Source organism: Oncorhynchus clarkii, chromosome 9 (assembly GCF_045791955.1).
Source record: "Oncorhynchus clarkii lewisi isolate Uvic-CL-2024 chromosome 9, UVic_Ocla_1.0, whole genome shotgun sequence".
Classification (NCBI taxonomy): domain Eukaryota; kingdom Metazoa; phylum Chordata; class Actinopteri; order Salmoniformes; family Salmonidae; genus Oncorhynchus; species Oncorhynchus clarkii.
The window spans coordinates 54,784,775-54,802,949 of record NC_092155.1 but is presented as its reverse complement, the minus strand read 5'-3'; the positions used below and the strand labels follow the sequence as shown (position 1 = coordinate 54,802,949).

Genomic DNA, 18,175 nt, shown 5'->3' with positions numbered 1-18,175 from the left:
GACAGTTATCACACTTCTGACACCAGGGTAAACCCATTCATAGACACTAACTGTTAGGGTTAGTGTTCGCACACGGTCATATCTCCATGATACTTACAGTGAATGTTTACGGAAGACAGAGACTGCCACCCGTGCTAATTAGCCATCTAGCATGCTTTGAAAACCTATGCGTAAGCTAACTGGGGAGGAGGTGTAGTTCCTCAAGTGGAGGAACAACGTATGGATCTGTGCAAAACTGCTACAGTAAGTGTACATGTTTTATTTTAACGATTCTTTCTCGGTGATATATGAAAGATAATGGGCATGTTTCCAAAACCGTTTCGCAAGCAATTATTATCGACGTTTCTCAACTTCAAACCACAGTGCCGGGAATTGTAGTTCACATACAGCCAATCGTGGGCGAAGCTCACCTGCTACGCCCACTGCTGAAAACTCCAAGCATAATAAGGGTTTTCAAGAATTAATACCAGTGAAGAAGCAGGCTCACCACCTGTTATTGAAACCAGTCTTACATATTAGTGTGTCAAAGACGGGTAGGCCACAGAATTGTCCTTATGGTTCAATATTAGGCTAGGTTTTAAATGTTTAAGTGGATCTGCATTACAAGCCACAGTATAACATATAGTTGCCGGAATTGTATCCTTTTCAATTGCCATGACATTGGGCGACAACTGCCAGTGGTACCACATATTGATACATTTGCTTCGTTAGTTAGTTAGTTAACATAAATTCAGTAACTACAGCTGGTAGTCCTGTGTGCTAGCTACCACACAGCTAGTTAGCGAACGCTAAAATTTGAATCTACTCGAAAACCATTTTTTGTCGTGCTTTCCTTACCTGACTCCAAATATTGAATCTGTGTTAACGTGTAATTCCATAACGGTGTCTATGATCATGGACTCCTAACCTGCTACGGAAAATCAAATCTGACTTTAATTTGACAAAAGCTGTATCCCCTCTAGCCATGACCCGCCCATACCACGAATTGTGGAGGATATATAGTGCGTCACATCTGGTTTTCATGCGCAGCAGTAGCGAGGTGGCTACCCCTTGCGTAAGATGTACTTATTGCAGCTGTGTATGTATCCTTTAGGCAATAAATAAAAATAGCCTAAAAATAAAAATTGTCATTTTACATTCAAACAGCCTGCCCAGAGAAGCAAAGTTTGTTCTCCTGCTACAGTTCTCCCAAAGCATAAAGGCCTAGGAACAGTGGGGCAGAACGACAGATTTGTACCTTGTCAGCTCCGGGATTTGAACTTGCAACCTTTCGGTTACTTGTCCAACACTCTAACCCACTCCAACACTCTAACCCTGCCGCCCCATGGTGGCTCTGTGGCAGCTGCCATGTATCTTCATCTATGAGAACCACAAGTTTGGCATGGGGCGTCTGTAGAGGTCATCTGCTAGCACCGAGTACTTCAAGAAGAGACTATATTCCTGACCTCAAGGTAGGAGACGCACAGTCAGTGAATGTACGTTATATCTGCTTAATTGACTTTCCTGTCTGGGTGTAGGTGGACGGCATGGACATTCTGTGTGTGAGGGAGTCCAAGTTTGCTGCAGACCACTGAAGAGCCTGGAAGCTGTAGAACTGGAGAAGAGGAGTTCTGATTGGTGCAGAGATGGGAAAGTTATAACTGGTTTAAGAGCTTGAAGAGTGTTAAGAATAAATTTGTCTCAGACAATCTAATCCCAGAGCGATGAAAAGCTTCTAGTGTCACGTCAGTGTCTCTTCTCTGACAGAGGGAGGCTATGTGACCAACAAAGAGAGACTACTCCAGTACAGAACTGCAACTGTTCCCAGTTTTAAATTAAATAGTACCTGCAAAACACCATTCTGGCCTTCTAGGCAGAGTTGCAAAGAAAAAGCCATATCTCAGACTTTCCAATAGGGAGTAGTACACAGCGTTCAGTTTCTTGGCAATTTCTCATATGGAATAGCCTTCATTTCTCAGAATAAGAATAGACTGACGAGTTTCAGAAGTCTTTGTTTCTGGCCATTTTGAGCCTGTAATTGAACCCACAAATGCTGACGCTCCAGATACTCAACTAGTCTAAAGAAGGCCAGTTTTATTGCTTATTTAATGAGAACAACAGTTTTCAGCTGTACTAACATAATTGTAAAAGGGTTTTCTAATGATCAATTAGCCTTTTAAAATGATCAACTTGGATTAGTTAACACAACGTGCCATTAGAACACAGGAGTGATGGTTGCTCATAATGGGCCTCTATCTACATAAACAACCATTCATTTCCAGCTGCAATAGTCATTTACAACATTAACAATGTCTACACTGTATTTCTGATCAATTTGGTGTTATTTTAATAAACAAAAATGTTGATTTTCTTTCAAAAACAAGGACATTTCTGTGACCCCCAACGTTTGAAAGGTAGTGTACAGTTTACAGACACAGTATATTTTACATTTGTTATTAGTCCCACCCTTCAGCTCCATTCAATCCTCCAATCTATCTCTTAACACCATCCATATAGGATTTCTATTTGCCATATATTTTTCAACTGTGATGCTTCTCAGAAGTTCTGAACCTTTCTATTCTCATAGTTTCTACAGATTGTAAATTAAAGATACTTAAAAATCTGGAAAGCTGGGAAGGTTGTATCTCCCAGATATGTAAAAAAACAAATATGAGCTGGCGCACACCCAGAATAATAGTTTGTGTGGAGGTGCTGACTAACGGCAGATAAACTATCAAAATAAAGAAAGTCACACAATCTCCCAGCAATTTAATGGGTATTTGCCAACGTTTCGGGATCTCTGTGCCTTCCTCAGGGTAATCAAATCAAATGTATTTATATAGCCTTTTGTACATCAGCTGATTTCTCAAAGTGCTGTACAGAAACCCAGCCTAAAACCCCAAACAGCAAGCAATGCAGGTGTTGAAGCACGTTGGCTAGGAAAAACTCCCTAGAAAGGCCAAAACCTAGGAAGAAACCTAGAGAGGAACCAGGCTATGAGGGGTGGCCAGTCCTCTTCTGGCTGTGCCGGGTGGAGATTATAACAGAACATGGCCAAGATGTTCAAATGTTCATAAATGACCAGCATGGTCAAATAATAGGTCTGGGACAGGTAGCACGTCCGGTGAACAGGTCAGGATTCCATAGCCGCAGGCAGAACAGTTGAAACTGGAGCAGCAGCACAGCCAGGTGGACTGGGGACAGCAAGGAGTCATCATGCCAGGTAGTCCTGAGGCATGGTCCTACGGCTCAGGTCCTCCGAGAGAGAGAAAGAAAGAGAGAATTAGAGAGAGCATACTTCAATTCACACAGGACACCGGATAAGACAGGAGAAGTACTCCAGATATAACAAACTGACCCTAGCCCCCCGACACATAAACTACTGCAGCATAAATACTGGAGAATGAGACAGGAGGGGTCAGGAGACACTGTGGCCCCATCCAATGATACCCCCGGACAGGGCCAAACAGGAAGGATATAACCCCACCCACTTTGCCAAAGCACAGCCCTTACACCACTTACCATCCTGAGACAAGGCCGAGTATAGCCCACAAAGATCTCCACCACGGCACAACCCAAGGGGGGTGCCAACCCAGACAGGAAGATCACATCAGTGACAGTAATGTCATGAGTACTTGAACCAGGTTATGTAGACACACAGTGCAATTAGTGTAACCAATGACAGTACTGCAGGGGGTGTCATAATGATTAAGTTAATAAAACATTTGTGAAACTGTTAAAAAATAGTATATGGCATATTAAATATATTATGCTATTGTTATCATATAGAAATATAATGGAATATTGTACATCATATTAGCATCAACATACATTGTTTCTTTCAATTTCACATAATTTCGTATTTCATTTTTGTTACATGTAATCTTTTGGTTCAACCTTAATATATAATGAACATCATCAACACAGGGAACATATTAGGTGTACTGTACGCTAATAAGCTGTAAAAAAAAATGAATACATTGTAAGACTTGTTCATAAAGGAAAATGTGTTCATAAGAAGGGCCAGAGATCAAAGTCAATATTCAGACCACTAGGGGTCAATGTTTTTAGATAGGATATCCAGTAAGCCTCCCTTTGTAGTAGTAAGATCTCGATGTTACCTCCTCTCCTTGGTAGAGCAACATGCTCAATGCCTGTGTATTTGAGAGAGGAGATGGGATGGTTAGCTTCAACAAAGTGAGCTGCTACTGGATAGTCAATATTCTTACCCCTGATTGAGCTGCGGTGTTCAGCTATGTGTTGTTTTAATTGCCTTTTTATTTGTCCTACATAGGCTTTTCCACATGAACAGTTGTTGAGATAGATTACTCCCTTGGTCTTGCATGAGATGATACCCCTAACATGGATCTTTCGACCTGTATGTGGGTGTCTGAAGAAAGACGTTTTTATAGTGCTATTGCACTGTGTGCATGAGCCACATGTGTAGTTCCCATTTGGGATAGGTGTCAAGAGTGGGCTCAGGGGGCATGTCAGATCTCACCAAACTATCTCCAATATTGCATAAACATAGCGTGCATCCTGGTGGTTGCAGTGGACTAATTCCCTGGATAGAGAATGGAATATTATAGGTTTGAATCTCACTGATGCCGCATCACAATAAAAAATTACATTTTGCATGATTAATGCCTAAGGAAATTAATTTATATATGTCTATATAGGTATGTGTATGTATGTATATATGTGTGAATGCGTGTATGGATATATATATTTACCCCAAAAATGTATGGGGGACTGGAAATGATGCAGACAATTACATTGATGGAAGCAACATTCTTTCCGCAATATTAAGCTGATCCACCCCTTAAAATAAAAAAATATGAATTCCCATGTTTCCTATCTGTACTTGAAGTAAAAAATATATTTAAAAAAGTTTACGTCAAGTCAGCTAGCAGTGTTATTAAAAGTTGTATTGAAACATTCAGTGAACGTTTTTAAGGAAGTTATTAAAAAACCTCCAAATATATTTCTGTTCTCAGAGCATTAATAAAACCTCCATAAAAACACTTTCAAGGAACCAGAGTAAAATGTTCTCAGAACCTCCCTGCAACCTAAAAATAAACCATCCCAGAACAGACCAAATGCACACTTATGTTTTCAGAATGTTGAAAAAACATTCTGTTTTACCAGGCAGGAAATGTATGGCTTTGTTCCCACAACCTTTTTAAAAACCAAAAACATACACTATGTTCCCACAACTTCCAAGGAACCAAATGTCCTAGTTGGGAAATGTTTGGTAAAGCAGTGTCAGTACACGACTCATCGCACAGAAACAGACAGCAGATTTTGTCATTGTTATTTGTTGATATCCTCTGTTTGAGCCCTAATGGAGGGTGAGTGTTGACAGAGGACCCCGTTGAAGGCTGCTTTGCATGTTGGTTTGGTTTTTACTGGGGCAGGGATAGGGTCAAGGGTGGCACAGAGCATCCTTGTCTCCTAACCCCGCAAAGCATCCGCTCAACTAATGCAAAGTTTTTTTGCATAGGAAAATTAAAGTGTAGTCTTTAAAGGCTGAGGAGTTAACTAGGCATACATGTTCATTACTTTTGGATCCATCGACACTAAAAGTAACATAACTATTTAATAATTACCAGACCTGAAACTCTTGGCTGGTGAGACTAATACTAACCTGTTCTACAAGAAAGTGTTGAAAATGTGTTTGTACCCTAAATCATTATCTGCTCAATGTATTGATAAGCAAATCTTAGTTTGTGGGTTATATACTCTCAAATTCATTTTTTTTTACGGTACTATCAAACCTAATTTACATTCAAAATGTATTACTACTCAAAAGATTACATGTATACATTATGCTCATTGTTTCATGTATTAAGATAATTGTATGTATGTTTAGTCTTCCCTCGGTCGGAATATATGTGAAGCTCTATAAACTATCCACAGTTCCACACCCATAATAACACATGAAATATACCAGACTTTCTTTGTGGACAGAGCCAAACTGATTTGCCTCGGATGCAAATATCTACTGTTGTGCTGGGGATGGAGGCTCAAGCTGCAGGCAACATGATACAGAAGACTGGGTGACATTTGAATCTCAACAGTGGAAAGGGCTTTTCATACCCTTTGGGCCTATCCTTGGTTTTTCAGAGATTTGGATTTACAATATTCATGAGCCATGGGGATGCATGATGTCATTGTTAATTAAATGTTATTTTAGCCACAGTAATAATGTAGATTCAATATTCTGGCTGTGGTGTATGATACATTAAATACATTCCTTCCATTTCTTTTTATTATTTGTATGTATGCGTGCACATTTCCCAGAATGCCTTAGTTTAACCCTCAAGTTGACCCTGAGGCCTTCAAAAAGATGCCAAACAAATAAAATTGCTGGTTAGAAATATAATCGGCTATTCTAAGCACAAAGGTTAAAAGAGTATATGAACATTGTTTCCAGAGAAAGGTGATACATTTTTTGGTATCTGGATGAGTGAGTGACCTGTCAGATTCAACGCAACTCTCATGTTCTGCAATGGTTCTTTCTTTAAAGGGTTCTAGTTTATGCCGTTACGGTTTGTGGTAGATGGAGGCAGATTGTGGTAAATTGCGTAATTCTGTCATTGCACCACACTATCACAAGGGGGAGTTAGAAAGCTGATCTATCAATAGTCTAAACTGTGGCAAAAAATTGTCTATCTTTTCATAAATTAATGGATGTGTTTTCAGTCCGAAAGTCTCTCTTCTCTGGCACTAGTGTCCTGCATTATAAAATAAAATAAAAATATATATATGCTGGCGGTGGTCCTGGAGTTGAGCGAGAGCGTGGGTAAATACAATGGCGCATTTACACTTGACATGTGGACTGACAAATTTTGAAAAATAGGCACGGTGGGCTTTTGGTTTTAAATAACAAACAGGCTTTATTCACCACAGTGTGAAAGAGTGATAGCCCCTCTACATAAAGTACGTCTCTGAAACACAGAGTCCTTTGCTGATGTGAAGAAACGGAATGAAAGAGAGTGCAGCAAGCATTTGTCTGCATAAAGCTGAGTGACTCACTCATTCATGGCTTTGGATCCAAATAAATAATTACCAACATTCTTTCTGATAGTCTTTAATAAAGACATGTTTTGACTGTTTTAACCAAGTTCATCTGCTGTGTGTGTGTTAATTATTTGTGACATTGTGGTTACAATGAAGAATGTAAATCATATAAATCGTATTCATAATGAATAATCGGAATGCTGTTGCAAGCTTTTCATTTTTCCTTAATTTTTCGTATGAATTTATTTTACATTTTTAGACAATACAAAACATACAAATGACAACTACGTCACACCTGCCCAGACCCACCTGCTCACACTCCCATCTCCAGCGCCCACATCACTCTCTGCCACATTGCCTCAAACTACACCATTTTGTTTCTCTCTGTCTTCCACACGCACTTTAAACATTTGGATAATAAAGGCTGACATTGGTTGATTTTAATACTTCTGACAGTCAAATTTCTAACTCAACCCATAACTGTTGGACTTTATAACATTCCCAGAAGGCATGGATTATTATAACCTAATGTAAAAGGAACCTGATAATCTCATTTAATTTACTGCAGGCCTAAAACCTGTAGGTTTAACCTTCTGAATGAATGATTATATTGAAGATAGAAGCTGCCTCTTAATGAGTTCTGAGATCTGATCCATTACCCAACATAATAATATAAATGTATTTAGCCTAATTGTTTTTATGACTACAGACAGTATGACTGAGTGGAATTTGTTTGAATAGCACAGATTTAAATTCTACTTCCTGTCACTCAAATTCTAACTCTACATCCTGTGGGGTGTGAATTACAAAATTCTGAATTGAGCCCAACCCTGGTGTGTGCTGGCGTGGTCCATGTCTGTGCCCCAGCACCACATGAATAGGCCCAGGCTCTGTGCAGTCGGCAGCTGCTTCCTTTGAATGACCAAAGACAAAAAGCCTTAAATCTACAGAACCCCTTTCATCTGTACATTTGATACCCATCTTCCTCACCCCATTGTCACTGCAAACAGGTCTATGGCGCTGGGCTCAAAGTCACTACTACACTGCATCCTGCAGACTTCATTTTGAATATGCAGTTGGCCACGAACAATTCTGTTACTGATTTACACACACCATCGAAGGCAAGAGCATATCTAAATAATGTCACTTGTAGCTAGGTATAAAGATTTGATTAAATAAAATGACCCCCAATAAATGACCAAACCAGTTTGTGTAAAATCTGTGTAAATGTACATTTTTGTGTGTGACAGAATCAGTTAGGATTCCTGCCTTGGATAGTGATACAGAACAGTACATGGGAAAGTCCCTATCCTACTATAAATACTTTTAAGGGTTTTGGCTCAGGCTATACATTACAATGATGGGAGTCTCTCCTCATGCCTCCCATACACCTAATGCCCTCGGTTGTCTTAAAAATAAGCCTAAAAATAGTACCGTTGGGAGAAAAGGGAGGTTGGTGGAATATGTGATAACCCAGGCAGGAGACCCTGGGTGAGTCCGGCTGCTACGACAGCTTCCTGTTCAGGAAGGGCAATTAGGAATTCTTCAGGGTAGGATTCCATGGCCACGTGCAGGTTGGGGCCCAGTGCTGTACCAGGCAAAGGTTTACACCAAGCTATTCTTGCATAACCCACAGTGATAACACTGATGCATTTTTCTCAACACACATCACAGCTACCAACATCTCTTTTCCCCCCAAGCCTTATTTCTTTAGCTCTGGCTTAGCTCCTGTAACCAAGTCGGCTAAGTAAGTCCATGCAGTTTTTGGATAGTTTGAAGTTGGTGTATGAGGTTGCATTTCAGAGGGAGCTGTTTCCGGGTGGTGCACGGTGGTGTCGTCTTTGTTTTCCTGAACAGGAGACTGCTGGATTTGTTTCTCTTCCACGGCACATGTCACGTTCATCATGAGGTAGGTGTTCTCACACCTACCGAGTGTCTACCTGTCACTATGACTGGAAACAGGCACTTTTTGGAGTAGTAGAACATAATAAATCACGTGCATTTTACTGTCATAAAATTAATAGTGAGTAGAACAGAATGACTTGTTGAAATCCATTTCAGGCAAAATAAGTTGTTTGAAGGTAATGTATCTCGATGGATTGTGGTGCCATTTCAAATTTCTGTTTAATTTACTTGCAGCAGCAGTACCAAATACCGGTATTTTAGATAAATAAGCATTTTCATATTGTTTTGTAAAGTTGACTTAGCTCCTCCTTTTCAGCTCTTCAAAATAATTTGCTTGCATCTCTAAATATAATCAAAATTAGATCATAAATATGTGTTTGCCAATACTATTTTACTTGTTGTTTTGTTTGGATACAATTGAGTTTTGGATGTTTGCATCATATACGTCAAACCTCAGTGATGTCCGCGCAAAGTATGAGTGGAAATTCTTAGGTGAAACCAGAGTGCTGTTTGATAGCCAAAGTAATTAACACCTGTCTTCCTGAAAGATATTCTTATCAGATACCACTTAACTCTCTTGACCAGGCTACATGACCAACCCAAATACTATAGCATCTGTGCCATACATGTAGTGTAGCACCAGTAATTTACATGATCCTATGCCCAAGTCTATCTCTATATCATAACATAGGACATCATCAGGGTGAATTATGAATAGCTGGTCTCCTTAACTCCCGTTCTCTGATAGGCTCTTTTGGGACTCTGTTATGTCTAGCTACGTTCTGATTGGGCAAAGGCCGTAGTGGACTCAGTAGCTCTGTGACTAGAGATCTCTTTGTTGACAGAGTGGCGCCGAAACTGAATATTTTGTGAAGCCATAAAACTGCTTCCAGGGTTGAGCAACAGCCCCTGTTCTATTAACACACTGACAAATGTGTTAATGTATAGCCCTCTTGCAGACTCCAAAGTGTATATATGATGGAGTCAGATGATACGCAGGCAGGCCCGTGGACTTTGATTCCTAATTTCTTCCTGAATCATTGAAAATAAATTAAATCTGCCAATCATTTACTTGACCTGAGGGCCTATGTGAACAATGTTAAACTTGAGAGAGAGTGTCTAGATCATTCAAGTTCTAGATATAATAGGTGATGAAAGAAAAACACAATTTATAAACACAGCATTTATTTATCAGTGTGTGTGTGCCCATGCATTCTCCTCAAATGTATTTGTTCACGAGGGAGCGTTTTGAATATTTTGATCTCCCCCTACTCACTATAATGCTTAGGTGAGATGTATTCTTTGACGATGGCTCTCAGTATTTCTCAGTAAATCACTTTTAATTGGGAACTTTAACACTGTGCTCAAGTAAATCATGCTACTCACTGAACACAAAGAGGAACCAGTTTTTTTACACTCCTCATTGAAGAACAAAGGGTCCCCAGTGCAGCCAGCAACAAACACAGAAATGTACTTAGGCATTAAGGCAGTCAGTTTTATGAATCTGTACCCTCTGGCTGATGCCTTTTATTGAAGATCAGAAGGGCTATATGCAACAGAACATTGGTCTGGTTTTAAGTTGTTCCACATACAGTATGTGACATCTATGTTCCTTGTGAGTGGATTTTATGATAACATGAGATTTGACCATTGAGTTGTGCTTATTATTGTATCTATACAACCTTTTTTGAGAGTGTTAGTTGAGGTTCATGATTATTCTTACCCCAATATTCACATTTCATATTTTTATCATGCTGCTGATCTTGGTATCATATTTGTTCATTTTATAAATCACATTTCATTTTTTAGAATGTTCCTGGTGGCTTCTTAGCACAATGGAAGGGCTAAGAAGGGAGATAGGTGTCCCATGGCGGTCTGATCCCCTCCTTGGCAACCAATCCCTTTGGGCCCAGTGATGACTGTATCTTCACATGAGCCCCGCTCCCCAAGGGTCCTCTCATCACAAACACATCTTGCATCATTATCTAGACCTGCTGTTACATTTCTAAAAAATATATGTTATGCTATATGATATATCTATGGCAGTATTTCCCAACTCCAGTCTTCAAGTACTTCTGTTAAAATGTGTATCTTATATGCTCTTTTCCCAAACAACTGCCATTAACAAAACTTCCTAATGAAAATAGAGAAAAACTTCGAGAATATTGAGTCCTCCTTATTTTGTCAGGATTGATCATCTGAAATGAAACATTTTGAAACATTTTAGTGAATGGTGGTATTTTTCTAGAATTCTATGGCATGTTCTGTGATCAGGTACTTTCTTATCTGAATAGGATATTAAACACATATATGCAACAAAACATATTACAAATGGCATTTAGTCTTACATTTGATAAGAAAAGAACTACACAATATTTTATCTTTATTTAACTAGGCAAGTCACTTAAGAACAAATTCTTATTTTCAATGACGGCCTTGGAATAGTGGGTTAACTGCCTGTTCAGAGGCAGAACAACAGATTTGTACCTTATCAGCTCTGGGTTTTGAACTAGTCCAACGCTCTAACCACTTGGCTACCCTGCCGCCCCTAATAAAACAATAACTTAATTGAAAGAATAAGGTTAGGGGAATACAATATCTTATTCAAACCTGAAAACTAAGTGCAAGTTACATAAAATCAAATTGTATTCATCACATGCGCCGAATACAACAGGCGTGGACCTTACAGTGAACTGCTTACTTACAAGCCCTAAACCAACAATGCAGTTTTAAGAAAAAATACATGTTTAGTAAAAAATAGATAAGTAAAAAATAAGAAGAAATTCAAAAATAATTAAAGAGCAGCAGTAAAATAACACTAGCGAGGCTATATACAGGGGGTACCGGTACAGAGATAATGTGCTGGGGCACCGGTTAGTCAAGGTATTTGAGATTTTATGTACAGTTGAAGTCAGAAGTTTACATTCACTTAGGTTGAAGTCATTAAAACTCATTTTTTAACCACTCCACAAATTTCTTGTTAACAAACTATAGTTTTGGCAAGTCGGTTAGGGCATCTACCTTGTTCATGACACAAGTAATTTTTCCAACAATTGTTTACAGACAGATTATTTCACTTATAATTCACTGTATGGCAATTCCAGTGGGTCAGAAGTTTACCTACACTAAGTTGACTGTGCCTTTAAACAGCTTGGACAATTCCAGAAAATTATGGCTTTAGAAGCTTCTGATAGGCTAATTGACATCATTTGAGTCAACTGTGGATGTATTTCAAGGCCTACCTTCAAACTCAGTGCCTCCTTGCTTGACATCATGGGAAAATTAAAAGAAATCAGTCAAGACCTCAGAAAAAAAGTAGCAGACCTCCTCAAGTCTGTTTCATGCTTGGGAGCAATTTCCAAGCGCCTGAAGGTACCACGTTCATCTGTACAAACAATAGTACGCAAGTTTAAACACCATGGGACCATGCAGCCGTCATACCGCTCAGGGAGGAGACGCGTTCTGTCTCCTTGAGATGAACGTACTTTGGTGCGAAAAGTGCAAATCAATCCCAGAACAACAGCAAAGGACCTTGTGAAGATGCTGGAGGAAACAGGTACAAAAAGGAAGAAGCCACTGCTCCAAAACCGCCATAAAAAAGCCAGACTACGGTTTGCAACTGCACATGCGGACAAAGATGGTACTTTTTGGAGAAATGTCCTCTGGTCTGATGAAACAAAAATAGAACTGTTTGGCCATAATGACCATCATTATGTTTGAGGAAAAAGGGGGATGCTTGCAAGCCGAAGAACACCATCCCAACTCTGAAGCAGTGGCAGCATCATGTTGTGGGGGTGCTTAGCTGTAGGAGGGAATGGTGCACTTCACAAAATAGATGGCATCATGAAGCACGAAAATTATGTGGATATATTGAAGCATCTCAAGACATCAGTTAGGTCGCAATGGGCCTTCTAAATGGACAATGACCCCAAGCATACTTCCAAAGTTGTGGCAAAATGGCTTAAGGACAACACAGTCAAGGTATTGGAGTGGCCATCACAAAGCCCTGACCTCAATCCTGTAGACATTTTGTGGGCAGAACTGAAAAGCGTGTGTGCGCATGGAGTCCTACAAACCTGACTCAGTTACACCAGCTCTGGCAGGAGGAATGGGCCAAAATTCACCCAACGTACTGTGGGATGATTGTGGAAGGTTACCTGAAACATTTAACCCAAGTCACACAATTTAAAGGCAATGCTACCTAATACTAATTGAGCTTCGGAGCCGGTGTAGTATGATTCGATCTTAGTCCTGTATTGACGCTTTGCCTGTTTGATGGTTTGTCACTATTGACCTAGTCACTGGTGCTTCCTGGTTTAGTTTTGCTTGTAAGAATTATGGTCAGATTTGCCAAATGGTGGGTTAGGGAGACCTTTGTATGTGTTTCTGTGTGTGGAGTAAAGGTGGTCTAGAGTTTTTTCCCTCGGGCTGCACATTTAATATGCTGGTAGATATTAGGTAAACGGATTTAAGTTTCCCTACATTAAAGTCCCTGGCCACTAGGAGTGCCGCCTCTGGATGAGCGTTTTCCTGTTTGCTTATGGCTGTATACACCTCATTGAGTGTGGTCTTAGTGCCAGCATCCGTTTGTGGTGGTAAATAGACAGCTATGAAGAATATAGATGAAACTCTCTTGGTAAATAGTGTCGTCTACAGCTTATCGTGAGATACTCTAACTCAGGGGAGCAAAACCTGAAGACATCCTTCGATATCGTGCACCAGCTGTTGTTTACAAATATACACAGACCGCCACTCCTTGTCTTACCAGAGGCTACTGTTCTATCCTGCCGATACAGTGTATAACCAGCCAGCTGTATGTTATTCATGTCGTCGTTCAGCCACGACTCGGTGAAACATAAGATATTACAGTTTTTAATGTCCCGTTGGTAGGATATACATGCTTGTAGTTTGTCTGTTTTATTATCCAATGATTGTACATTGGCTAATATGACCGATGGTATCATACTATCATAATTTCTCCTGTAAGTTGCTCTGTATAAGAGCGTCTGCTAAGTGAATAACGTGTAAATGTAATAACCATAACATTATATACAACATTCCTCTCATGGATATTGTCATCAAAATTGAACTGGAATTATAAAATATTATAAGAATAAGGGATATAATAACAATAATAGGCTTTTACAACTTAAATGTCTTCTTACAGAAGACAGGCCTGTAGCCTAATACAAGAAGAGTCAGACCAAATTAAAAGCAGGCAAGAAAGGGGAAATTACCAGTGAAAATCTGAGCTACTGGGTGAAGACTAGGAGTCCCTTTACTAGTACCTATGTACATTAAGAACACCTGCTCTTTCCATGACATAGACTGACCAGGTGAATTCAGGTGTAAGCCATGATCCCTTATTGATGTCACTTGTTAAATCCACCTCAGAGTAGATGAAGGGGAGGAGACAGGTTAAAGAAGGATTTTTAAGTCTTGAGAGAATTGAGACATGGATTGTGTATGTGTGCCATTCAAAGAGTGAATGGGCAAGACAAAATATTTAAGTGTCTTTGAAAGGGGGAGGTAGTAGGTGCCAGGCACACCGGTTTGTGTCAAGAACTGCAACTATGCTGGGTTTTTCACATTCAACAGTTTCCCGTGTGTGTCAAGAATGGTCCACCACACAAAAGATATCCAGCAAACTTGACATAACTGTGGGAAGCATTGGAGTCAACATGAGCCAGCATCCCTGTAGAACGCTTTCGACACCTTGTAGAGTCTATGTCCCAATGAATTGAAGCTGTTCTGAGGGCAAAAGAGGGGTGAAACTCAATATTAGGAAGGTGTTTCTAATATTTGGTATAATCAGTATATATCTGTGTATGTTTCCGGTGAGGGTGTGATTGTCCCTCAGCCCTGTTTGCAGCCTCAGAAGCATGTTGTCTAGTCTCTCCAGCCCCTGCCTATCCTTGTCACCATGGGGGCAGCTATTGACTGCCTAGTGCACAGATGACATGTCTATAGTGTCGTTCTCCTCACATAGGTCTGATAACTGACAGAATTTTTGCTCAGCTTTACTTCCTGAAGTGTTTCCATTCCCTTTTAAGATGATTTGGTCATGTATATGCATGTACTGTTCTAGTGTGAACAATTCATAACTGGCTTTGGTATTCTGTGAGAAACAATGGAGAGGATTCTCGAATGGGAGAGACAGACAGGTGTGTTTGAAGACGGTGCGCTGCAATAGTCCATATGTTGTGTCCAGAGCACACAAACCTCTTTAAAACGACACAATACCCAATGTGCCCGAGAAGCAGGCGATGCAAACAGACATGCTCTATACCAGGAGTACAATGAAAAAGGAGACCTGGAGGTCAACATTTAGCCTCATCTCCTAAACAAACTCCACAGGGACACGCACATGGCTTTCCCCTCATTACTGAAACTTGACCCTGAGCAGCCACTGGCCAGGTGTGTTTGATGGGCTGTGGCGGTCAGACCTAGCAGGGCCTTTCATGGGCTAATGTGTGCAGATGAGAATGTGATGGCTTCGCTCAAATATAAAGCGATTAATGATCATAATGTCCAAAATAATAATAATAACAATGAGCAATGGATTGAAAAAGCGTTCTTTTCTTATGTTCAAAGTGCTTTACATAGGGGAAAACTCAAAATGAGAAATTAAGATTGAAAATGTAGTGGGGTTTGTAATTTTATCTTTATGGAACAGGTCTCTCTTGTAAAAGAGATTACAATCTGTAAAAGTAAAGGTTGAATAAAAATAATCACATAAAATAATGATGTGTTGGTGTCAATGCATTTGAATGCACTGCTAACTAGTGCAATACATTTCCACTAGCGTTGTTGCATTCCCAACAAAAAAAGTCACTTTAAGGCCCTAAATTTGAGACTAATGCCAGTAAGTGACTTCCAGCATTGTATCCTTTTTAAGGCCGAACATTATAGTGGATTTTGTGCATTATAAAACTTCTCAGCTTTAGGCCTTGAAGATCACAAGAAAGTGCCTTTTCTCCACTGGTGAGGACTATTGATTGTGTTGAGTAAATTAAACCACTGGGCTGTCCTAACAGATGTGTTGTGGAATAAAGGTGCTTTAATAATTGGTATGTCTGACTCCCCTTTCCCTGTGTTCCTATGGCAACAACCCCATTGGGGCTTATGGGATGGCTCTCCGAGACCGAGACACACACACACACACACCCTGCCCCCACACAATCCTTGGGGCCCAATTACCTGGTGGTATATGGCAGCAAGTTGGAGCAAGGCTGTGGTAGCTAGCCTGCTTGTGTGTTGCAGTCCCCAGGTGAATGCTCCACACACACACAACTCCTCTCATATCACTTCTAAACATCTTTCATATAGGAACACATCATAATATGGAGTTACAGTGAGTTAAGGTAATCTGTCACATGAAATGTATCTATGTAGTAGGCCTAGTCATTCATTCCCACTCATAGCTCATCTCTGGTCAACTCAGAGGTAGCTGAACTCTTGAGTAGTGCAAAGACAAGAAGGTAATTGGTGAGAAACTTCATAGAAATCAATGGTTCAGCACTGATCATGATAATGAGAGCTCTTTCAGCATCACACCTGTGCTAAGTCCTTTAATTTCCTGTAAAACAATGTCAACCTCTGTAATTATCCCACAGTCACTGAGCGGAAGGACAAAAGGAAGACAGGTGGATAAAACAAAACAAACAGATTCAGCATATTGGCCTAATGGAGGACAAGTACTGACGAGTAATGACAAAACTATGACTTGGCTTACGATGTAAGAGGAGGAAAATCATGTAGGTAGCTAGGTGAAATTGTAAAACCTGAGTGATGACAAAATGAAATGTGATCATAACTCACAGACTGTCTTTAGGGCTGACCTAATGTCTAACTAGTGTCCAGTGGCGTAAGGTTACAGGGATCTATTTGGGAGGAGGGGTCATAAAAGTCCACAAGCTGACCACAAACAGACAAACTGACCAAATTATATTACATTTAAAATGAATGACCTCACAAAATCAACAATGACTAATCAGACAATAAGAAGTGGATACAATTGGATAAACACAATGGGAAAGTGGGTACAACAGGGCATAAATGCAAAGTAATACAAAAACACACACACTCTATGATGGCATGAGCACTAGACCATTTAGCAGAATTGTGGTGCTGTGTGTTTTAATGTGTGTGTGTGTGTGTGTGTGTGTGTGTGTGTGTGCGTGCGTGCGTGCGTGCGTGCGTGCGTGCGTGCGTGCGTCTGTGAGTGAGTGAGTGAGTGTGTGTTTAGTGTGTGTGTGAAGCTGTAGTTAACGCTGGACCAGTGTTGATGGATGTCTTTACATCCTCCCTCGCGTGACAGGCCAGCCTGATACCCATCAGTACTCAAATGAACTCAGGTTGTGCCCCAGCTCCTCACTCTAAACCTAATTTGGAATGCAAATGAAAATGCTAAACAAAGCAAACCTTTCAGACCAGGGCAATTTACTCACCAATCACTTTGAAAAAGGCTAACTTTCACTCAGGAACAACTTTAGAGAGAAGCAGAAAAGCTAATAGGTATTTTTTGGAAGGAAACATGCCTTCACAAGGCATTTTTTCTGTGTGCTTGAACACTTAGGTGCTTTGGTGCACCCATAGTTGTTACCCATGTCTGCTAAATGCAGAAAAATAAACACATATCATAGTCTTCCCTGAGTAGTCATTCCACTCTCACAATCACTGTATGTGGTTGTTTTTATTAATATTAGTTGAATACATTGCCTGTAAGCCGCTCTGCTAACTAAAACGTAATGTTAAATGTAAGGCCACTGCTACTCTATGACGGGTTGTGTCTCCAACTGCTATCATGTACAGTGGCGGCAGGTGGTTATTAGAGTGTTGGAAGTTCAAATCCCCGAGCTGACAAGGTAAAGGTCTGTTGTTTTGCCCCTGAACAAGGCAGTTAACCCACTGTTATTGAAAATAAGAATTTGTTCTTAACTGACTTGCCTAGTTCAATTTTTTAAGAAATGTTCAAATTAGATGGATTCTGCATAATTCTACTCAAAACACCTGCTCTTTCCATGACATAGACTGACCAGGTGAAGTCAGGTGACCGCTATGATCCCTTATTGATTTCACCTGTTAAACCCACTTCAATCAATGTAGATGAAGGGGAGGAGACAGGTTAAAGAAGGATTTTTAAGCCTTGAGACAATTGAGGTATGGATTGTGTATATGTGCCATTCAGAGGATGAAGGGAAAGGGAATGGGCAAGACTAAAGATTTAAGTGCCTTTGAACGGAGTAATGTAGTGCCCGACGCACTG

The 18,175-nt window shown here is 40.1% G+C and overlaps 1 protein-coding gene across 1 annotated transcript in view; it reads right to left on the bottom strand.

Moving 5' to 3' along the window:
* Positions 1 to 974, bottom strand: part of LOC139416579 (E3 ubiquitin-protein ligase MIB2-like) — a 91,754-nt gene extending 90,780 nt beyond the window's left edge. The window contains exon 1 of the mRNA XM_071165410.1: positions 838 to 974. The gene's annotated coding sequence lies outside the window, so the exon portion shown is untranslated. The remainder of the gene's footprint in view (positions 1 to 837) is intronic.
* Positions 975 to 18,175: the final 17,201 nt, after the last annotated feature.